Below are 19217 nucleotides of genomic sequence, written 5' to 3'. Positions count from 1 at the left end.
AAATGGTCATATGAGCCTCACCACACCAAAGATATCAAAAAAAAAATAAAAAAAATGCCATGTGCGCTACGGCGCGTAAATCTCCATTTTGACCTGATCAAACTAGAGATTAACGCGCCGTAGCGCACATGGCATTTTTTTTGTTTTTTTTATTTTTTTTTTGCCTTGAGGCTCATAAGGCACTCTATAAGTTTCTCTAGTTGACTTTATAGGATCTACATTTTTTGTATATATAAATATTCATATATATGTGTGTGTGTGTGTACATATATATATATATATATATATATATATATATATATGTGCATATGTATATATATTTGTATATGTATATATATATGTGTGTATATATGTTTGTGTGTGTATATATATATATGTGTGTGTGTGTGTGTGTGTGTTTGTGTGTGTTTTTTCCTGTGTGTATAGTGCTTTTATAATTTTTAAATGAAATGTTCATTGGCACTGAGCATACAAAAAAAATGGACTCAACAAAGAATGTAACACAACTCACAAAGTTTTCATTAATGTGTGAAAAAGCTACAAAGGAATTTGGGAACATTACAAAATTTTGTAGGGAGAATTACAAAAAGGTTAGCCTATTGAGGTAGAAGGCTACGCTCTAAACGTAGACGTAGGGCTAGGGACATATCTACAGGCTTCAAAGTAACTCTCTTGGCATGTACCATAGCCAGCACTGAGTCTTCAAAAACAGAAACTACAATATCTTCAGCAGCTTCTTGAAGAGCTTCAAGAGCTGTGCTCTGTATATGCGGTCAACCCTGTCAGAATATTTTTCCATTGTTTCTCTCACCAGTCGAGAGAATGGTGCCTTGGGGATGAGAAGATCTGTGCTTTTCTAATATTTCCTAATCTCTCGTAGCACGACTGTCCTTGGCCTCCATTTTCTCTTCTTCTTTGTAACTGGTGGAGGCGGTGGTGGTCTTTGATTCTCCCACGGTGGTCGTTCAGACCTGAACTTCTTTTTCTTTTGTGCACGCTCTTCCTCTTCTTGTTGGTCCCGAAACTTGCCCTCCATTCTTTTACCACACTTCTTGACTGGCTGCCTGGATGTTGTGGCTGCCTGTGGCTGTGCTTGGCTTGCCCTCCTTGCGTCCTCTTTGGGCTGCTGTCTCTTTTGCATTTCTGTCTCCCAAGCTGCCCTCACAAGAGCAAACTCTTTGTCAATGGTATCTTTCGTGATGCCGTAGGACAAGAGCTCGACCTCCCTGTTCTGTAAGATAACCTCTAGCTGTTCTAGGGTGTCGGCCTCAATAACAATCTCCGGTGGCTGCCCTTGACCTTCCTCGGCTTCTTTTCGACGTCGCTCTTCTTCTGCTTCTCTACTAGGCCCTGCTTCTTCAGCTTCCTTCCTGCTTTGTGCTTCTTCGGCCTCCTTCTTGCGCTCTTCTTCTCTCATCTCCTTTGCCTCTTGCTCTGTTACGATAGGTAGACTTGTCCTTTTGGCTGTAGCAGGTAGTGGGCCGAGTTGATCGAAAAACCGCAAGTCTTGCTCCTATTCTTCTGGCATGGCCTAGGTATTTACGAGTGCAAGAGATAGTGGGAGGGCAAGAGAGAGTAGAGCACAAAGAAGAAATTGAAATGTGGTTTCTATAAATGAAAAATGACTTAAATATGTCTATAAATATATTTTTTTAAAACTTTTAGAAAATTTAAAAACACAAAAAGATTATAATCAGAGAGTTTAAGCCCATGAGGAACCACACCGACGCTTGCTTGCTACCCACTGCCGTAGTCTCTCCCTAGCATTTGATCTGTGGAGTGTTGAAGACGAACATAATTATCAGTAAATTGATTTATTGTGCGCACACGATCCGCTAGATTATTCTTCTGCACCTCAAGCTCCTCTGAGAGCTCTTTAATCCTCTGCATCAAACCATTGATCTGCTTAGTCGATGCCGCTTGAAGCTGGTCGAAGACAAATTGTGTTTGCCTCTTTTAAGCTGCCTCATCTAGCCACAACATGTGTAATCTCCTACAATAGCCAAGAAGCCCATTGAAACCATCACCAACAAACATAAGAAAACTTGTAATGCTTTTGAATGGTGGAGGGGCACCAGATATTGGATCTGGTGGATAAAGATTTCCATCAATCCAAAGATCAATGGCCTTTACTCCTTGCATTCGAAGCTGATCGTATGAAATATTGGGTGCAACATGCCTACTGCGTAGGGTTGCGTATTCTGTCTCCAAATCAACCTGAAGGCGGACTTAGAAGGCTTATTGGTGATGTCTTGTAGTGCCATCTACAAGAAAGTAGGCTTGTAAGCTTGGGTTGAATAGGAGTGGAAGGAGCAGGATATGGTATCAAAAAATAATGGGAAGAATGGAGATGAGGGTTGCTTCTCTAGAGCTGCATTGTGGATAGAGAAAGAAGCCAGAAAGGGAGCCAAAGAAACATAGAGAGGGTTGGCAATGGTGAGACGAAAATGCAAAGGAGACAATGCATCATGGGAAGCTTCTTTAGTGCAAGCTATGGCTGCTAAGCAATATAGAGAGAGAATACTTCATGAAAAGGTTCTTCTGTGCTACTACTGTGGGTTTGGAGAGAGAACCAAGTATTGTAGAAAGAATGCTCCTGGTAAGCTTCTTCCTTGCAAGCCATGGCTACTACTGTGGGTTTGGAGAGAGAAGGCTCATTTAGGAGTACAGACCTGCTAGCTATGGAGAGAGGACCAAGTACTGTAGAGAGAATGCTCATGGTAAGCTTCTTCCCTGCAAGCCATGGCTACTACTGTGGGTTTGGAGAGAGAAGGCTCATTTAGGAGTACAGATCTGTTAGCTATGGCTTTTGGAGTAGAGAAAGACGCTTTTTTCCATGGAGAAGGAGTGCAGGGCGTTTTAGAGAGAAGATTTAGAGAGAGAAAGAGATCTGGTGTACACACAAAAAAGGGGGGAAGAAAGTGACGAATTTTTGGAATGTTTGGAGTTCGAAAAGGTTGCTGCAGGCTATGATTACTGACTGACAGCCCATTACAAAGCTTTAAAGTCACCTAGGTGGCCAGATCTAGGAATATCTCCTTTTTTTTATTTTTTTTTTGTTTTTGTAAAAAATCAAATATATGCTTTTAGGACTAGGCTTCTAGGCTTGGTCAAAGATGGATTAGCATTTTAAGCATTTCACTAAACGTCCAAATTAAAAGGCCCAAGAAGACTCCATTGAGTTCCTAATGGAATGCTTCATATGGTTTCACATGTCTACCTTTTTATAAACCATTACGGTGCCTTGGAAGGAGAATGGATGCTATCTTTAGCCGGACTCTATCCCTGTCACCTTCCTTGCAAGGATTGCTTTGGCCAACCCTACATAGTTTTCTTTTTTTTGACCAAGCCTTCCATAGTTTTTTCGAGGCTATCCTGGCTCGAGAAAGCGTTCGTGGTCGCTTGAGAGAAAGTGAGAACAGAAAGAGTTCGTGGTCACTTACATATAGCTTTTGCACGTACGGCTCCTCATAAACAAGCACAGGCGATGCATAAGGAGGAGGAAGTGGGAGTTATGTTGACCCCTTAGGGTTTTATACCTTAGGAAATTTAAGGGTAGTAATCATAAATTTTCCTCCATAGGAAATTTTTTCCATTCATTTTAAAAACTCTCATCAAGCTCAACACTTTGGGAGAGCTATGAATTTCGAGAGATAGTAGAACCATATGAAAGAATTAAAACTTGTGTTGTTGCTAGAGGCGTGTTGAGGAAAAATTAAACTTGTGTTGCTAGAGGCACCATGAGGAGTCTTGATGAAGTCCCATTATGTTGTTATGGAAAGATTAGGTGAAAGATGGATTACTTATTGCATATAAAGATGAGGGAATACATAGAAAGAGAAAGCACATGATTGCCCCATACATAGTGTCTAAGTAAATAATACTTAAAGCCTAATCCTGCAATAGGTTGTTATGATAACTACGTATACAAGCTTGTAAGATGGCATCGGAGGGTATTGACACAAGAGCTTGGCAAGCACATCATTCACATTGTCACGACATTCTTGGTGCAAAGGTTGTTTCTTTGGGCCTGCATCTTCAAGATGTGTAAGCATTATCCTTGGTGGTGGTCAACAAAACATACCGTGGTATAATTTTTACTACTCAAATTGGAAAAAATTTTGTATTTTAAGAATGAAATAATTTGATTTTGTAACAACGTGGCGGGTCTGAACACACGCAAACTCGGAACTGTACTTCGACTTTTTCCACAACGTCGCCACCGAACAAAAGTGCGTGTGCTGGGCTCGTTTGACGGCTTCCGAGATACTGATCTCGTGTCCCGCTCTCGTTGAAATGGTTTTACAAAGCAATCCCTATATAAGGGAGTCTTCGTCGATGAGCTTCTCAAATCCACGCTTCATTCCATTCTACTCGATCTGCTTCTTTCTTCTACTTCCCAAGAAAACATAATGATCAAAGAAAACATAATGATCAAAGAATAATTGAATGAAGGGGCTTCCCAAGAAGGATTCCAATCATCAAAACGTCTCTTGTAATTGATGGGAGAGGGAGCCTCTCCCACCTTGTGTTTATCCCACTCATTATATTCCTACGCTTGTGTAAAACTTCAAGCCCTAAACCAACATTGTAGCTTATGAGGCACCTATGATTGACCACAAGGGTAGTAGATCCAGTGTATATATTGTGGTAGTAGTTCATCACTTGAGGGGGAGTGGTGAAAATAGCAAGTGATGTTGGATAAATGCTAGGCGCAAGAGGGAGTGTCATGTGACCCTCAATTAATTGTATGAGTTACGTAAGCCAAAGGCTTAAAGGAAGCCCAAGAATGAAGGTATGTGTGGAATGTCCAGCCCAAATGGAGGCCAAAAGAAGGCACCTAGAAGAAGGTGCTCAAGTAGGTGCTCACTTCAAGGGAGATGTTGCTTAGGGGATGGCTTAATCAAGACTAGGAGCCACAATTGTGGCTAATGGAGATATACTTAAGCCTATACCAGAGTCCCTCTATCTAATAGATTATCATATGAGATTTTTGCTAAATCTCTTGCCTAAGATTATACTCTAGTTTTGTCATTAGTCTCAATCTCTTTCTTGCATTTCTATTATGTCAAGATGTTGATTCTCATCCATTTCTATTATGTCAAGATGTTGATTAATCTCTTTCTTGTCTTAATCTCTTTCTTACATTTCTATTATGTCAAGATGTTGATTCTCATCCATTTCTATACACCCTAATCCTCTCTAGGCAGCACAAAATTCAACTACAATGAGCCTCTTGAAATAGATGTGCAACCAAATCACCTAATTGGACTCTAATAAGTTTATTCCACATGCATGCTACCAATCTAGTTTGTATGGACATGCTACATGAGTTAACTAAGTTGTGCACCCTTATATCTTATACATCTAATTATGAAAGGTCTGATAGACTTGCAATTATTCAATACTCATAAACTTCAATAAGTAAGGGCAATGCCAAGCTTCTATCCTATATAACTAATACACACGGGCCCAATGGACGGTGATGTATGGCCTAACAAAACCATGTTAGTGTGAGGCACATTATTTTCTAGTAGAAAAGTAACTAATCAACATGAGATATGTGCTCTAAAATCTTTGGTCGCTTCAAACATAGCCCCAATTGCTCCATTTGTTTCTCTCACAATGAATCAATAGGAGATCAATAGGGGCCTACAATGAGTAAAAAATGAAAATCAATTAATTAATCCACACTACATAATTGTATTCCTAATGCCTAAACCTTTGATGTTAAGTTTTTTTTAAATGAAACATTGAGCAAGTGGAAAAGCAATGTGATTGTCCCCTCTATAGGAGCCGCATGCAGTACTGTGCTCGGTGGCCAACCATATTCTAGCCCCCAAAATGGGGATCGATAGAAGTGCGTGATGAAGTTGAGGATACCGAGCAGATGATTACTCACACCCATTGGTAACTTCTATATTGAGCGATATTGCTAGTCGACGAGAAGAGAAGCTCCTCTCTAACCTTTCAAAGGGTAGCAGCTACGAAGCTTTGTCTATTTCGCTAGGAATATATTGCCTCTAACAAGCCTTGGCTGCTTAGGAATAGAGATGATTAACAATGTATGAATGCTTCATATGGTTTCACATGTCTACCTTTTTAATATCTATGGAGTCAAAAACTCTCATCAAGCTCAACACTTTGGGAGAGCTATGAATTTCGAGAGATAGTAGAACCATATGAAAGAATTAAAACTTGTGTTGTTGCTAGAGGCGTGTTGATGAAAAATTAAACTTGTGTTGCTAGAGGCACCATGAGGAGTCGTGATGAAGTCCCATTATGTTGTTATGGAAAGATTAGGCGAAAGATGGATTACTTATTGCATATAAAGATGAGGGAATACATAGAAAGAGAAAGCACATGATTGCTGCCCCATACATAGTGTCTAAGTAAATAATACTTAAAGCCTAATCCCGCAATAGCTTGTTATGATAACTACGTATACAAGCTTGTAAGATGGCTCGGAGGGTATTGACACAGAGCTTGGCAAGCACATCATTCACATTGTCACCACATTCTTGGTGCAAAGGTTGTTTCTTTGGGCCTGCATCTTAAAGATGTGTAAGCATTATGGTGGTCAACAAAACATATCGAAAGTGATGATATCATGGCTTTACACAAGGAAATTGCTCCGCCACCCGCCGCCACCCCCACAACACCATGCTTCCTTACCCACTTAAGGGGAAGAGCGGTGAGTCTTACGTGGGCACTAAATACGATACAATGGGCTCAACCAGAGTGTGATAAAAAAACCATCCTTTGGTATAATTTTTACGACTCAAATTGGAAAAAACCAGTTGTAATGTTGTGTAGCCTTGAATTTAAAGATCCAAATTCCAAAATTTTGAAGTTTTAGTTATAAAACCATTAAGTTATATGCATTTTTTCAATAAAAAACGATTGGGTTTGAAGGCCATCCTTTTTTTTTTCACTGGTTTAAAAAAAAGTTTATTTATGACACTCGGTGGTTGCTACACGCTGTGTGTGCTAGCGCAAATTTTTGTATTTTAAGAATGAAATAATTTGATTGTTGTAACAACGCGGCGGGTCTAAACACACGCAAACTCGGAACTGTACTTCGACTTTTTCCACAACGTAGCCACCGAACAAAAGTGCGTGTGCTGGGCTCTTTTGACGGCTTCCGAGATACTGATCTCGTGTCCCGCTCTCGTTGAAATGGTTTTGCAAAGCAATCCCTATATAAGGGAGTCTTCGTCGATGAGCTTCTCAAATCCACGCTTCATTCCATTCTACTCGATCTGCTTCTTTCTTCTACTTCTGCAACAAGTTCTGTACTAGAAGCCTACTGTTAAGAGCGTCTAATCTTAGCTAAGGCCATCGTAAGCTTTGTAGCTATTAGCACACTTTCGCATAATTTGTTGTACAGTTTTTAGCTTACCTCAGATATGGCTGAAAAGGTTCACCCTTTGGATCCGTCTCATCCTTCAGCACCACCCTTCTCCAGCTCATCATCCACTACTCCCAGCTCTGTGGCCATCCACATGCCTGATCAGAAGATTAACAAAGACCAACAGCAAGGCCTTCTCCCTGCTGATGATCAAGTGTACAGGCAGAAGGACTTCATCTACAAGACGCCCATGCCATTGCCTCCTAATCATCCCAGCTATAGGGCTGGCCGCCGACGCGCTGCTGCCTTGCGTGGGTCTGCTCAATTCTGGCACTAATTATCATCGTATTAGGAGTAGCAGCTCTTGTTCTGTACTTAGTCTTGCAGCCCAAAACCCCTCAATTCTCAGTCACGGGCGCCACCATCTCTGCCTTCAATCTCACCACACAGCCAACCCAAGCATCGAATACTAGCCCCGGTGTCTCTCTCTACTTGAACGCAGATGTCACATTTGCTGTGCAGGCCGAAAACCCCAACAAGAAAATTGGCATCTACTACGACCAAGTGGACGTAACGCTCTTCTACCAAGGTGCCCAGATCGGCCAAGGCTCGATTCCGGCGTTCTACCAAGGCCACAAGAACACCACCCTGCTCGACCTCCAAATGAAGGGGCAGGACATTGCCTTGACGTCTGCCATCGGATCGGCCTTGCAAACGAGCCTCAAGAGCGATAGCAGCAGCATCTCGTTGGACGCCAAGACCATAGCCCAAGTCAGGATTAAGGTCGGCAGCTGGAAATCAAGGGACTCCAAATTCGAAGTGGATTGCAATGTGGAGATCAGTAACCCTGCCGCTGGAAACGCCCGCCTCCTCTCCAAGAATTGCAGCTTCACAGTCAAAAGTCTTGTGCTTTAGGAGACACTTCACCTCATGCCGTCCATGTGGTGGTATGAAACCTGTCTTTTGCAAAGGCATCACAGCATTTCATTATTATACCAAGCTTAGTTTAGTTAAACTACCTTTTGTAGGAATATATTGTTTGATAATTCTTTTATAAAAAAAATCAGTATACATTTTCCTAGCACCTTCTTGGCTTGCCACACTTGTTGATACAAATGGGACACCCATGATCAAGGCCATTCAAAAACCTAACATGACATGAAACGCATTGACACAAAAGAAATAGTACATGTGCCTTTTGAGGGGCTTTCGGCATCATTCTAGGATGGACTCTTCTTTAGGCTATTAGGGAGTATAATGGTCCTTGTGATGACTGGTCATGTGTTGAGACACTTCACTGGACCAACGATCCACGAAGTAGAATGCTATACCTTGCACATTTTCTTTGATAACTATAAAGAGCTCCTATTCCACTTTAGCAAGCACTGTTGCTTGACTCCTTTTTTTGGTAGCTTCAAGGTGCCATTCTTCTCATTTGCCTCCTACTATCTGCAATTCTCTTGCATGTGGCTAGGCTTGCCGAGTAAAAAGCAAGGGTGTACCAAAGTCCTTCCTCTTAACTTTCTTTGTAGTTACTTAGAAACCAAAATCAAATCCATCTCTAGCCTTCTGACGTATCTCCATCTCCATGAGCATGGCATTAAACTCTAGAGAGGAGGAGTCCTCACTTGAGGTTTTTATGAGGTGACCAAGCTATCATACTTCTAGGCAAGATCCTAATGCCCTTATGTGGTTGAACTCCACTTGACTTGTTAATGTCAATCATCGCCGTCTATTGATCTCATAGATCCTTAATCTGCATAATGAATTGCTTGGTTGCTTCTCCATCAAAAAGTCTGCCTGCTGATGCTAGCTGGTTCTCAAGGTTTTGAATCCTTCATTGATTTATCGTTCCATATAAATTTCAAAGAATCATCCATGCATCATCTATTGTATGCTAAATCAGAGTCGTCACACAAAGAATCAATGGCTTTGGTGATGATGGCACACAAAGCATCTTCTCCCCCACGCTCGAGTAAGAGGTGGATCTTGTGGTGTTGTTTGAGTCACATCTATCGAATCCAAAAATCGGACACAGCCTAACAATAACTTTGACTCAAATTTGAGTGATTTGAGGCAGATCCGTTGGATGTGATACTGGACCTAGCCTCATATCAATCCTAGTAGATGTCTACCGTGCAGCTTGCAAAGAGTCCAAAATAGACCTTAACTTGAACTTCTAGAGTGTGTAGTTAATTCCATCCAGTTTTCACTCGCCTTGAGCCAATTCTCCAAATCTACTACCAAAGAGCCGCTTGTCAATAACCTTTATCTAAAGAGCCGCTTGTTAGCAACCTTTATCTAAAGAGCCGCTTGTCTCAACAACCTTTATCTAAAAAGCCGTCCATGTGGTGGTATGAAACCTGTCTTTTGCAAAGGCATCACAGCATTTCATTATTATACCAAGCTTAGTTTAGTTAAACCACCTTTTCTAGGAATATATTATTTGATAATTCTTTTATAAAAAAATCAGTATACATTTTCCTAGCACCTTCTTGGCTTGCCACACTTGTTGATACAAATGGGACACCCATGATCAAGGCCATTCAAAAACCTAACATGACATGAAACGCATTGACACAAAAGAAATAGTACATGTGCCTTTTGAGGGACTTTCGGCATCATTCTAGGATGGACTCTTCTTTAGGCTATTAGGGAGTATAATGGTCCTTGTGAGACTGGTCATGTGTTGAGACACTTCACTGGACCAACGATCCACGAAGTAGAATGCTATACCTTGCACATATTTCTTTGATAACTATAAAGAGCTCCTATTCCACTTTAGCAAGCACTGTTGCTTGACTCCTTTTTTTGGTAGCTTCAAGGTGCCATTCTTCTCATTTGCCTCCTACTATCTGCAATTCTCTTGCATGTGGCTAGGCTTGTCGAGTAAAAAGCAAGGGTTTACCAAAGTCCTTCCTCGTAACTTTCTTTGTGCTTACTTAGAAACCAAAATCAAATCCATCTCTAGCCTTCTGACATATCTCCATCTCCATGAGCATGGCATTAAACTCTAGAGGAGGAGTCCTCACTTGAGGTTTTAATGAGGTGACCAAGCTATCATACTTCTAGGCAAGATCCTAATGCCCTTATGTGGTTGAACTCCACTTGACTTGTTAATGTCAATCATCGCCGTCTACTGATCTCATAGATCCTTAATCTGCATAATGAATTGCTTGGTTGCTTCTCCATCAAAAAGTCTGCCTGATGTTGCTAGCTAGTTCTCAAGGTTTTGAATCCTTCATTGATTTATCGTTCCATATAAATTTCAAAGAATTAGCCATGCATCATCTATTGTATGCTAAATCAGAGTCGTCACACAAAGAATCAATGGCTTTGGTGATGATGGCACACAAAGCATCTTCTCCCCCATGCTCGAGTAAGAGGTGGATCTTGTGGTGTTGTTTGAGTCACATCTATCGAATCCAAAAATCGGACACAGCCTAACAATGATTTGATTCAAATTTGAGTGATTTCAGGCAGATCCATTGGATGTTATATTGGACCTAGCCTCATATCAATTCTAGTAGATGTCTACCGTGCAGCTTGCAAAGAGTCCAAAATAGACCTTAACTTGAACTTCTAGAGTGTGTAGTTAATTCCATCCAGCTTTCACTCGCCTTGAGCCAATTTTCCAAATCTACTACCAAAGAGCCGCTTGTCAATAACCTTTATCTAAAGAGCCGCTTGTTAGCAACCTTTATCTAAAGAGCCGCTTGTTAGTAACCTTTATCTAAAGAGCCGCTTGTCAACAACAACCTTTATCTAAAGAGCCGCTTGTCAACAACCTTTATCTAAAGCCTGAGCTTTGATACCATATGTAAAAATATATAATTGCATGGAAAAAGACAAAGAACATGATGTACGAGAGATGGAGAATAATGCTGAATTATATGTAAAATATATATAAGTGCATGAAAAGAACGTGATATAAAAGAGATGGAGAATAATATTGAATTAAAGCAAAAGTATAGATTGATGGTGTTTGCCTACCCATGCACTCCAAGACAACCTGAGCTTTTATGAAAATTTAGGTAGGTGGGGTGGCGGCAGAGGATATCATGCACGACAAGGGTGCGCACAATGCAGCGAAGATAGATCTAATCATAGTCATCTCGATATGACTAAGGAGGCTACCAAACCTATCTATATATAGTACCTAGGTGATCATATTGTAGGTCTATGTATCACAGGTCGACCACCCTTCTACAACTAGTTCATGGATTAAACTAACCATATCAACTAATTGATACCATATAAATATAAGAAATTAGATTATTACTTAAGCATTGAACATCATTGAAGCATGAATACTATAATTAGATTGATCTTTGAGAGAAAGCACCACGAATTGTATTGATTGTATCAATTGCCATTTCATGTGTTAGATAGAGGTTGATGTACGTATATCTTCCACGGTGTGGGTGAAAGTTTAATAAAAGTATTCATACCTAATAAATGTCCTAAAGTCACTTGTAAGTGTCCATACTTCAAAAATTGAGCAAAATCCTAATGTCCTAAAGTCACTTATAAGTGTCCAAACATTAAAACTTGAGAAAAATGTCATATGCATCCTATATATCATTACGAAGCTCTGGAGATGAGTGTCACACATCTCTCCATAGCTAATCTCCAAATTTGAGAATAAATGGGCATTATATCCATCAAATCTCCCCCTTGATGATCAACTTATTCGCCCCGGTGTCTCTCTCTACTTGAACGCAGATGTCACATTTGCTGTGCAGGCCGAAAACCCCAACAAGAAAATTGGCATCTACTACGACCAAGTGGACGTAACGCTCTTCTACCAAGGTGCCCAGATCGGCCAAGGCTCGATTCCGGCGTTCTACCAAGGCCACAAGAACACCACCCTGCTCGAACTCTAGAGGAGGAGTCCTCACTTGAGGTTTTAATGAGGTGACCAAGCTATCATACTTCTAGGCAAGATCCTAATGCCCTTATGTGGTTGAACTCCACTTGACTTGTTAATGTCAATCATCGCCGTCTATTGATCTCATAGATCCTTAATCTGCATAATGAATTGCTTGGTTGCTTCTCCATCAAAAAGTCTGCCTGCTGATGCTAGCTGGTTCTCAAGGTTTTGAATCCTTCATTGATTTATCGTTCCATATAAATTTCAACGAATCATCCATGCATCATCTATTGTCACAAAGAATCAATGGCTTTGGTGATGATGGCACACAAAACATCTTCTCCCCCATGCGCGAGTAAGAGGTGGATCTTGTGGTGTTGTTTGAGGGTGGTTGCAAGATGAGGTTATCTAGTTTCATGTAGTGGGCGCCCTTGGCTTTAGCTAGAAAACAGGCATTTTTTCAAGAAGAATAGCCAATCTCTCATAGTTAGCCAAGGAGTTTCACTTCAAGGTCTTCTAATGAAACATCATATGCAAAGTTGGGCACCTAAAACTATAATCTAATCGAATATCCAATAATTGCAAATCCCCTTTTCTTTGGGAACCAAGTTTGTATACAGGCCCTGTCCTAGGTTTAGACAGGTACAGTGAATGTGAGTAAATTACCTATAACTTTTATATTATTACTCATATGATGTTCCCACTTTGCATATCACAAATACAAATAACATAGAGCTTAACTTGATTTATCGAGTAATTTTTGATGTGTTCTACTATTTTCTATATTATTTAAAAGGTATTAGAATTGTTAAAAAACATACTATTTTATCCTCCCACCACATCTACCATTTAAAATGCTCAAATTGTATGGATCTAGTGATGATTAGATTGGGAAAGATTAGTATAATGTGGGTATAAGGTAAAATTACAAATCTAACGGTTGGAATTTTGTAGATTTACTTTGGAAAATTTATTATGACTGTTAGAGGCCCATTAAATCAATAGTAATTTAATTTTAGAAAATTAAATATTGAATCTTTCAATCTAAAAACTCAAGGGATCAATACTCTTGTTGCCATGAATTTATTAAAAAAAAATGGGCTTGATTTGAGTATGGGAAGGTCCATTTTCAATCCTCCCAAGTGAAAATTCCCATATTGTGTCCACTCTCCCCTTTTCAAGTCTAAAACCAATCCTAGTTAGGTTTGGAAATCTAGGCTTGGTAAACTTCACAGCTTAGGTTTCATTCGATGTGTGAGGCTTGGGTAGGCACAAATCTTATATATGCATGCCACTTTATGTCCACATGAGTATCGAGAGGATCCACATAAGCAGCTTGCTACCTCAGCTTGCCACCTCCACCCTCCATGTCAACATGGTCAACCTAGTTGACTCCCCACCTCATCATCCTAGTCATCATTAATGCCACATCATCTTGCCACCTTTGCATACCACCTCGCACTTGGTGACATGGCATGCCACATCATGGAATTGCCACATCAACCATAATAGTACCACATGTCAAGAGAATGCCACGTGTCATGCACGCATGTGACATGTGGCACCTCCTTCCCACCTCTCCTCTTTTTTCAAAAACATATTTTTGAAAAAGTTAATTTAGTAATTTAGAGAAATAGAAAAAGTTAATTTAGTAATTCATATATCTAGTAATGATAAATATTTAAACTTGTTAATAAATATTATTATTAATATTGATTTTTAAGTGGATAATAGTTTATCTTTAATTATCTTTATGTTTATCTTAGTCATCCAATCAATCTTAGATAGGAAATCCAATGAGATTTGAAGTGGATAACCTATTTTTCCTATATAATCACACATCTCTAGTTTTATCTCACACTTATCTCTAGTACTATCCCATCATTGAGCCTTTATAATATTTTCTCTCTTAGCTTCCTTGAGAATGGGTTCTCAAAGTCGTAGGAGTCGAAAACTTGATAGGACTAGACTCCCCCCCATCCACCAAGTTCAAGAGGAGGAGAGGAGAAGGGTAGCTCGTGAGAGAAAGAGAGAATGGAGAGCACGTCAACGAGCAACACCTTCCGTTGTGGTGATGATCCAAGCCTTGCTCCTCCTCTTCCACTTCCTCTCCCTTCGCCCTCTTCCCCCCCACTATCCCTTAGTTTAGATAATCCACATGAACCCGCCCTTCCTGAGTCCTCTCTTCTACAAGAACCCACCCCCTCCTTTGGGCGCCCTTCGTGTGGATAGGAAAGAACTATCAAAGTCAGGGGCACATCGTCGTGCCCATGCAATCTTCCATTCCTATTTCAAAGACCTCACGCCTTCATCACAGGCATGTGTGCTTGATGCTTTGATTGATCTGCCCAACATGGCCAACTGCAGGGCGCTTTTCGACATTGGAGGTCGAAGAGAGAGGAGAGCTGGCATGGCGGTGCTACAAAGTGTTCGTCATTCCTATATAGTTAACAAGAAGAGGAACTCTGTGGGCGGACGCTTTGGTTGCTCGACGGGCCATTGTGGCAGCCATAAGTAGCTCCCAAATGAAGGGTAAGGTTAGTGCCACATCTCGCCTCCTTTCCATAGCACCACACGCACTTAGAGTTGGGTCTATTAGACGACAAAGTTTAGATGCCAATGACGTTGGTGCTTTGTGGGCGAGTAGTGGTCGTGTAGCTAGGCAACATGATCGCCTACTAGATGAAACCACTAGAACCTTGATAGAAAGTTTTTGGGAGGAGAATTGTCGTGCCTCACCAGTTTTCAAGAAAGCTTTGCGTAAGAGAGTGACAAGAGGTTCATTGAGCACGGTGCTTGCTTTCTTGAAATGACCCAAACTGAGTTGTATTCTAAGTTTGTGGCTTCGTATCCAGAGCTTAAAATTGGGCAAAGGTCATTTGAGGGGTGTAAGCCTTGGTTTGTGAGGTACTCACGTCAGCGTGACACATGTTGTTGTCGCTACCATGTTGAGTTCAAACTTTTTTATGATGTGTTCCGTTCTCTTAGTGGGCATAGAGAGTTGCCTCGTAGTCCACGTGATTTCATCCCCTCTCTTTTGTGTGCACGCACGGAGGATGCCTAGTTCCATAGGATGCCTTGTGTGGAGAGCAATTGCACATCATGTGGTTCACTTGCACATCTACAGATGGTAGATCTTGATGCAAGTGACCAAGAGATGGTGGCATGGCAACGTTATGAGTATGTGACACACGAGCTCCAGAGTGGACAGTCCAGGAAGTTGCAGCTCGTGGACAAACATACACCATGTTGTCACTTCACAGCCACATTTAGGGAGCAGATCTACCTCTATATAGGGCACAGTCATTGTGCCAAGTGGCAGGATCGTCAGTTCTGAGCATGCCTAGCAGAGTTTCCTATTGGTGTGGTCGTCTCTGTGATTGATTTTGCAGAGAACTACACCTTCACACCTTTTCAGGAGACACAATCTGAGTATTACTTCTTAGAGCAGGTAATGGTTATATTTTGTAATATTTGTTTTATGTTTGAGCTACATTACTTATTTGATTTTTTGTGTCCTAAACGTATGTATTGCTCACCTCACCAGGTTGCTATTATGGTCCACATTAGCTATCGACATGCAGAGGCTCATGTAGATGGGATAGCGAGTACCCTCGAGACCCGTGTCATTATTCGAGAGTATCATTTCTATATCAGTGATGATCGTTCACATGATGCACATTTTGTGCAACACTGTTTTCGTCTCCATGATAATTTTTTAGGAGATTGTGGGATCAGACGTGTCCAGCGATGGTTGTGGCGCACAGTTCAAGTCATCACGACAATTCTATTGGCTCTACAGGTAGTACTTATGGTTTTCTTACATTTACAATTGTTGAGATATCGAGCTCGTCTAGTGAGGCGGTGGCCACTGATGACCCGCCTGGGGGATAGGCCCCACACTTACACCACTGGCATGGTTGGTGAGATCTTGGGTGATATGCGGCCAGTGGGATGACAGGCTGTGTGACAGCCATTCTAGAGACTGGCATAGTTATAGCGCCAGCTCATTTAGTCGGGTTCACACTATAGAGAACCCGTGTATGTATTGGTTGAGTACCTTCCATATTATTGTGTACTATTATTCTTGTATATGGTGTGTTGAGTGTTGAGTAGAGAAGAAGAAGATTTTCAGCCTCTCACCTTGTGTGTTCTCTATTAGGGTTTGTGAGTGTGTGTGTGTGCTTGCAAGAGCTCAAGCTCTCTTCCCCCCTGCATCTTTTCATGGTATCAGAGCCAGGTTCGTGCTAAGGGCTGAGCTGCAAGCAAGAGAACCACAGGAAGCGGTACGAGGGTAAGAGCTTCAACTACTCTTCCCTATTGTGTTGGTGACTACACCCTTGTCGGGAGCTCTACGGGAGGCACCGGCAAACGATCTCCGATTGAGGAGCTTTCTTCGCGGGAGTGAAGCTATAGGGCAACTATACAGTCCTTCGGACTGTTCTTCGGACTGACATTTTCTGGCCGAAAACGCGTTTCGGGCGCGTCTGGACCTCCGTTTTTCAGAAAGCAGGCGATTTCAAGCACTGCGGGTAAGTCATCGATTCTCTGCAGAACTCTGTTTTAAGAACTGCAGGAAGACAGATTGACTGTGCAGACACTGTGGATGGTGCAAGAGGTCTACACTTGCCATTGGGTGTATGTATGTGCATTGAAGTCACTGGTTGTGACATTTGAGAGTACTACAGTACCGCTGCAGAAAATACAGCATTTGTGCAGGAAAAACCAGAGTGCAGTTTCTGGTGAAATTGTGTGTTTGGCAAGATGTCTAATGATGGCATAACACAGATTGTGGCTGAGAAGCTGGATAAGAATAACTTCCATGCTTGGAGGTTTAGGTTGACGAATTTCCTGATGGGAAAAGGCTATTGGGACTACATAGAAGGTGAGCATGAAGAGGCACCGGAGATACCGGATATAAATCCGACTGCTGCAGATGTGAAAGAGTTTAAAGATTGGAACCAAGGAGCCAGGAAGGTTATGTATTGGCTTTCCATTAGTATACAGGACACCATGATTGGGCACATTCAGGATGCCAAGTCCCCCAAGGAGGCGTGGGACACCTTGGTAAAGCTTTATGAAACAAATACCAAGGCACGTAAGATACAGTTGAAGAATGAACTTCATACTGTGGAGAAAAAGAGCATGTCTGTGAATGACTATGCGTTGAAGATAAAGGGTATTGTCGAATCCCTTGCATCTATTGGTGTGTCAGTAGATGATGATAACAAGGTGGAAGTCTGTCTACGTGGTCTCGGGCCACAATACAAGGCGTTTAAGACGTCTATTCAGACTCGGGAAAACATTCCCAACTTTACAGATTTGGTGTCTATGCTGATTATCGAAGAGAAGAGCTTGGGTGAAGACCAACATACTTCACAAAGCAAAAACAGTTCAGAGCAACAGGCCTTCTACACGAGTTCAGGAAGAGGACGAGGTAGAGGAGGCCGTGGACGCGGTCAAGGAGGTGGCCGAACAGGTAATCAGAATTATGGCCAGCAGCAGCAGCAACAACAACAGTCCCAGAATCAACAACAACAACAACACGTAGGTGGAAGAGGCAAATTCAGAGGCAGGGGGAGTCAAAGAGGCCGTGGAAATTGGCAAAGGCAATATAATGATGCACGTGAATGTTATTATTGTGGTAAGTCTGGACATGTGCAGGCAGAATGTTATAAAAAGCAGGCTGACATGCAAAATGGGAAAGTGCAGCAAAACAACTATGCATCCTCAAGCAGAAATAATGAGGATAATGAGAGGTTGTTTGTTATGTAGCATGTCGTGAATGCCATGTCTGAAAATGTTGATGCAGCACAAAAAGATAATGTTTGGTATGTGGACTCAGGTGCTTCGAACCACATGACGAGTCATGGGGAGTGGTTCAAGGAGATGAAGAACCCAGAAAGACCAGGTTTTGTGGAAACAGGGGATGACACTGCTCATCCAATTGCCCACGTTGGAGATGTGCCATTATCTATGCAGGATGGCAAAGTGAAGTACCTTGTAGATGTACTTCATGTACCGAACATAATAAAGAATCTGGTTTCAGTTGGCCAGATGATTGAGCAGGGGTTGCAGGTTCGGTTTAACCCTGATGGGTGTTATGTTGAAGATTTCAAAGACAAGTGCAGGTTGGTTGCAAAAGGCAACAGAGTGGGCAGAATGTTTACGTTGGATGTAGACATGCCTGAAATGAGTGCTGCGATGTTTGCAAATGGTTCAGGAGTTGTTGCAGACACAGACATATGGCATAAAAGAATTGGACATGTAAATGTGCAAAGATTGAAGTCTATGCAGACAAAAGGAATTGTGACAGGGCTGCCAAAATTTAAAGTGGAAGGTATGCAGAAAATATGTGAAGCATGCCAATTTGGGAAGCAAACAAAGCATGTGTTTCCACGTAACAGATATGTGAGCAGAAATGCACTAGATGTTGTGCATTCAGATGTATGGGGTCCTACGAAGACCGTGTCTATGGGAGGCTGCAGGTATTATGTGACCTTCATTGATGACCACACAAGGAAAGTGTGGGTATATTTCATGAAAGAGAAGAGTGAGGTGTTCACTCACTTTCAGAATTTCAGAGTTTTGGTTGAGAAGCAAACAGGAAAATATGTAAAGTGCCTAAGGTCAGATGGAGGGGGAGAATACTTCTCCAATGAGTTCTCTGAATTTTTGAAGAAAAATGGTATTCGGAGACAGTTCACATGCAGATACACTCCGCAACAAAATGGAGTTGCTGAGTGGAAAAACAGGCACATTGCTGAGATGGCGCGAGCATTGATGGAAGAGAAGAATATGCCGCATTGCTATTGGGCTGAGGCTGTTTCTACAGTAGTATACATCATGAACAGGACTCCAACTGCAGCCATACATGATGTAACTCCAGAGGAGAGGTTTACTGGCAGAAAACCAGATTTGTCTCATCTGAAAGTCTTTGGATGCATTGCATATGTGCATGTGCCAGATGAGCTGAGAACTAAGCTGGATCCG

The 19217-nt window shown here is 41.5% G+C and overlaps 1 pseudogene across 1 annotated transcript; it reads left to right on the top strand.

Annotated features, from left to right (window-relative positions):
• Window positions 1–7222: 7222 nt before the first annotated feature.
• On the top strand, window positions 7223–9531 carry LOC147636241 (NDR1/HIN1-like protein 10; annotated as a pseudogene). The gene has a single exon (XR_015266507.1). The product of XR_015266507.1 is annotated as an NDR1/HIN1-like protein 10 (transcript).
• Window positions 9532–19217: the final 9686 nt, after the last annotated feature.

The sequence above is a fragment of the Cibotium barometz genome, chromosome 8 (assembly GCF_041138505.1).
Source record: "Cibotium barometz isolate CiBa-2024 chromosome 8, ASM4113850v1, whole genome shotgun sequence".
In the NCBI taxonomy this organism is placed as follows: Eukaryota; Viridiplantae; Streptophyta; class Polypodiopsida; order Cyatheales; family Cibotiaceae; genus Cibotium; species Cibotium barometz.
The sequence above is the reverse complement of the archived record's forward strand: the minus strand, read 5'-3'. Positions and strand labels throughout refer to the sequence as shown.